General features: G+C 42.0%; 1 pseudogene; it reads right to left on the bottom strand.

Annotated features, from left to right (window-relative positions):
• Window positions 1-951: 951 nt before the first annotated feature.
• LOC101658849 lies at window positions 952-1,495 on the bottom strand (annotated as a pseudogene).
• Between the last annotated feature and the right edge of the window lie 4,073 nt (window positions 1,496-5,568).

Below are 5,568 nucleotides of genomic sequence, written 5' to 3'. Positions count from 1 at the left end.
GTGCATTTTGACATAGCTTTCAGGGCAAATAATCCAGCCAGAGGAAACAGTTGTAGTATAGTCAAAGAGAAATATCAAATAAATGATAATAAGTTCAATTCAACCAGAGTATAGGCCATGTAGTGACAAAGATAAGATTGGAAAAGATACTTGAAGATAGAGGTTAGGAGAAACCTGGTGTAAGATGATATTTAAATTCCCTTTTAACACATTTATAATCCTATCCTCTGAATGCAGTGACAAGGCACTTGGATTTTATAAAGCAAGCAACCGTGAGTCTTGAAAAGCATTTTGAATTGTGACATCTTATCTTCATTTGATATTCTTACAAGTGTCATGGAGTGACACAGTCAGAACTGTGCTTTGTAAACACAGATGTAAGAGGATTATGTTGGCAGCAGTGTGTAACACTGGAGGCGTCCTGGAGAGCACAGTGGTTATGTGCTCAGCTGCTGGATGGAGGTTGGTGGTTCCAATCCCCTAGCTGCTCCAGGAGCGAAAGATGTGGTGCTGGCTCTGAGAAGATTTGCAACATGGGAAATTCTATGGAGTATTTCTACTGTCTTGAGGTTTGCTATGGGTTGGAATTTGACTCAGTGTCAATAGACATTTTGTGTGTGTGTGTGTGTGTGTGTGTGTAGCATTGAATGAAGTGGAAAGAAACTGAGGTTAGAAATTAAAAACCTGTTGCAATAGTTTATATTAGAAAGAAGTGAACACCTGAACTATAGAACATCAGTAGAAATGAAGAGATAGAGACTTTTTTTTTTAACTAGGCAAATAATTTTATTAACCTGTGTTTCAAATATTATTCCCAGGCTTCTTCAGCGTATCTGGCTGCAAATAAGCAATCATGTATAAGCAAAAACGTAAGAGAGCTGCAGAGTCTGAAAGGCTTGGGTTTAAAATATTAGAGATCTAGATTTTATCAGACCCGTACACAAAACAAACTTAACAAGCAGTCATCATACAGAATAGCAGCTCTAAGTCACTTCCTCGTTTCATCTTCCCCAGAAGCCGACTCAAATCAGTGAGCCTCTTTCTGGATGCCTCCTCCAAGTTCTCCACAAGATCTGGAACCTCGTCATCCTCATCCTCTTCTGTAGCAAATGGGGTCTGTCCATCCAGATTGGTTAGCACTGCTTCAGCCAGTCTCGTAAGATAGTCAGGCTGCCTGTGCCCAGCTGGCTCAAGAAGCCAGGGAGCATCTCTTGTCAGCTGCTTTGTCTCAGCCTGGCAGGTGATGGTGAAGTGATGCTTGGACTTTGGGGTTGTTAAGGTGGATCACTGTTCCCTGGTTTGTAAACATATTCTCCTCTTCAATACCAGAGATACAGTTTACCCCCAGCTTCTTTAAGCGGAACTGCAGTTTTTGGTCACCTGCTGTGGCTGTTCTGTGAACCACCTTCTTTCTGCGGGCAGTCCCTTTCCCACCAATGCGCACTCTCGCCTGCAGTTTTGCCAGTTTCTCTAGATTCATGATCATCTCTTTCATCTTGTCGGAGCGGAAATGGGGCCGCGGGGGACTAGGGCTGGTGCTCAGGGGTATTTGGCATACCAGCTGAAATTAGGGGTACACACACGGGGACGCAAGATGGCAGCGAAAGAGACAAATTTAAGGTGAATTTTGGAATTATACTTGATAGGGATTGGATGTGTATGTTTGTATTGAGGATAGCGTTGGGGTGGAAGAGTTTAAAGAGAATTCTAGAATTTGAACTCGGAATTATAAGAAGTTTAACAATGTAATAAAAATAGAGGGATGAGTTGGTGAAAACTATCTAAGGAAAAAGATAGAGGAGTTTATTTTTGCTTGTGTTGAATTCATTGCAGCAGTCTATTGGTTGGAAATTGGAAATGAATTAAATAAAAAGACCAATATTAATTCTATCAATGAAAAACTTTTGTGAGGAAGGTTTAGGACAAAATATCAAAGGAAATTTTATGTAATTTTCAGCACATCTATGAATCATAGATTCTGAATCACTCTATGATTAGTAAGCAAATACATTCTAGTTGTAAACACAGCTCTAATTTCAGAATTATTTGGAAAGAAATGACCCCAAGAAGTTCCATGACAAGGTTGATTTTGTTTAAAACCCAAGTTTCTAAGGGACTACTGGTTGCTTAGATCATCTCATAACATGCAACTGGAACATAATTTGTACTTGTTTGGGACTGGTGCTTTGATGGGGACGTTTTGATTGTGTAAGACTAGGTTTCATCTTATAACTGCTGTCCAGCAGCTCCGGTATTTACTTCATTTATGTGAAACACAATGTTTAAGCCATTGACTCTCCAGGTATACTTGTATTTCAGTAATATAAGTGAAATTGAAAATTTGAAACTACAATACTCCACATTATTTTTCTCCTCTACTGTCTATTTAAAGGCTTATCACATGCTTGGACTGTGTTAGATATTCTGCCAGATGCTAGGGATGCGCTGATGACTAAATGCCTGCCTGTGGGGATCTCACAGTCGAGTGAGGCCAGAATCGTAAGTGCTGTGACAGAGGAGCCAGCAAAAGGAGATAACTCAGACCAGGATGGGGAGGGATTTTCTGGGACAGGGACAACTCAACAGAGTACTGAGAGAGAAGTTCAAAGAAGCAGTTGGAGAATGGAGTCCATTTTAGGCAGAAGTTTAAAGACACATTCAAGGGTTTCCAAGCAGTTTACACAGCTGACATGGAGAATATTGGGGCTATTTCTGGAGATGGGGGTTGGAGAAAAAGGCAGGAGTTAAACAGTTATCAGCCTGTGTCTAGAGATGATCTTCCAACAATTTCCCCAAAGCTATAGAGAGCTATGGTAGGATTTTATGTAAGGGGTTACTCCATAACATTTGTGTTTTAGAACATATCACTGATGGTGGGATGGAACTAGAACGAGGAAGGAGAGATTGGAGACGAGGCGGCCTTTGGGAGGTTACTGCTGAAATATGGAGAAGAAGTGGGATGTAACGTTAATTAAGGTGTTGAGAAATGAAAAGAAAGGGGCAGACTCAAGAATCGTTAACTCACTGCCATTGAGTCAATTCTGACCTTATTGGACAGCATAAAACTGTGCATTTTCAAGAATATGAATCTTTACTGGAGCAGAAAGCCTAATTTTGCTCCCAAGGAGTGGTGGGTGGTTTTGAATTGCTGACCTTTCTGGTAGGAGTTGAATGTGCAATCCACTATCCTTCTAGGGCTCTCTAAGAATCATTAAAGGGGTAGACAGTTGTTTGGTAGAGCTTGATTTGATGGAGCAAGTGACAGGTAAACTAACATACTTACTTAGAATGATGTAGTGTTTAGTAGGGCAGTTCACTAAGGATCAGAAGAGAGAAACTGTTTTGGGAAGAGGATAGAAATGTAGATAGGTTCCCATTGGTTATCCAAGGAGAAATGTTGATTAGGCAACATAGCATAATGTTTGAAGAAAGATATATTTGGTGTTAGTGTGGTGGAGTGAATTTCATAATCTGGCCCTTTGTGTTAGTCTGGGTTCTTTAGAGAAACAAATCCACAGAGACTCATGTATGAGAGAGAGTTGTTTTTTTTTTAATAAAGGGTAAGTGCACTTTAAGGAAACATCCCAACCCAGTGCTGCCCAAGCCCACAAGTCCAACACTATAAACTCATTAACCCATATGTCCAACACCAATCCACAAAGTCCTCCTCCATCTCACAAAACACTCAATGATGCTGACTGCAGGAGGAAAGTCGAGTCAGTGAATGTGTAAGCATCTCAGCACTGGCAGGGGTCTCTACACGGCTGCACCAGCACCCAGGGCTGCATCGGGGTTGGTCCATGTGGCTTCTCCTTGGGGATGTCTTGCAGGAAGTAAGCCTTGTCAATTGAAGCAGGGAACTAGCTAAGGCAACTGCATCCTGGTCCGACCATCACAAAGCAAGAGACCTGAGAACTACAGAGGCGAGGCTCACAGAGCCGTTATCCCTCTGCCCTTTAATTAAACCCACTTGTGTTTATTGGCCAGGTTGGCACAATAAACTACCTCACTCTTCTACCCATGTTGCTGTAACTCCCACCAAATGATAGGGTGGGACTATGCAAATAGGGTGTGTGGAACCCTAAGAGAGGGGATCGGTCAGTTTTAGTCACCATATCTCCTGTTTCTAAGGACGAGCCATTGTTGAAGGATGTCCAAGATCTTTGTCTGAAGTGGTGGAGGCCATGGAGACCAGATGCACCAGCGACTATGGCACCAAGGCTCAGAGGAAGAGTCCTGACACTATGGGGTTCTTCTTCTCAGCTGGCTGAAAATGAAACTATGGAACTGTGGGACAGAGTGACAGGTGGGCTGGCTTCCTGGCCTGTGAAGGCAAAGACCTAAGGATTATGTGGCCGAATGACTAAGGATAGGAGAGAGACTTGGCTGCAGACTGTAGAGACCAATGACTGTATCCTTACTGTTTGCTGATTCTGATATGTGGTCACCTAGTGACTTCCTTAATAAACTCCTTAACCATGAGTATCGTGTATAAGTCCTGTATGGCCATTCAGATGCATTGAACCTGGCATAGATGTAGAGTACTGTGGGAGGAATAGTTGGTATCAGAATAGGTAGTGAAGTGTGGAGCATGGAGCTATGTCTAACTCTTGTCTTGTGGCAATAGGGAAGCCAGAAGAGGTCAGCTATGCCCACCACGATTGCAGTTCACTGCAGTTAGCTTCTAAACCATAGGCATTAATGCAGAACTCCAAGGGTGATAGTTAACTTGAAAGAACAGAGGACTGAAGCTTGACTTCTTGATCAGACATTTAATTGCTAATAGAGTAACACATGGAGGAGACAGATAAGCAGGGGGAGTAAGTGGTAGGAAAAAAGACAGAGAAGAACTACATAATGGAAACTAAGAAAAAGAGAGTTTAAAGGAGGAAGTATCATTAGTGACAAATGTGCACAAAGGTGTACTAAGAACTACAGGAAAGTTTTCATTGTTTTTAGGTACCATTGAATTGGTTCTGACCCATAGCGACAATATGCGTAACAGAGCGAAACACTACCCATTCCCGTGCATTCCTCATAAATGTTTCAATGCCTGAGCCACTGTGACAATCCGTCTCATTGATGACCTTCCTCTTTTTCACTGCCCCTCCACTTTACCAAGCATGATGTCCCTTTCTAGGGACTGTTCTCTCCTAACAACATGTCCTACGTTTATAAGATGACGTCTCACCAGCCTTGACCTCAAGGGGCACTCTGGCCATACTTCTTCCAAGACAGATCAGTTTGTCCTTTTGGCAGTCCTGGTACTTTCAATATTCTTCTCTATTCAAACACAATTGAAACGCATGGATTCCTCTTCAATCTTCTTTATTCAATGTCCAATTTTCACATACACATACCATGGCTTGGGTCAAGTGCGCTTTAGTCCTCAAAGTACCATCCTTGCTTTTCATTATACTAAAGAAGTCATGTGCAGCTGATTTATGTCACACAATTCATCTTTTAATCTCTTGACTGCTGCTTCCGTGAGCACTGATTGTGAATATACGCCAAGACAAAATCCTTGGCAATTTCAACCTTTTCTCCACTTAGCTTGATGGTTTTTTT

Source organism: Echinops telfairi, unplaced genomic scaffold (assembly GCF_000313985.2).
Source record: "Echinops telfairi isolate 266 unplaced genomic scaffold, ASM31398v2 ScPeMD7_18;HRSCAF=68, whole genome shotgun sequence".
NCBI classification, from domain to species: domain Eukaryota; kingdom Metazoa; phylum Chordata; class Mammalia; order Afrosoricida; family Tenrecidae; genus Echinops; species Echinops telfairi.
The sequence above is the reverse complement of the archived record's forward strand: the minus strand, read 5'-3'. Positions and strand labels throughout refer to the sequence as shown.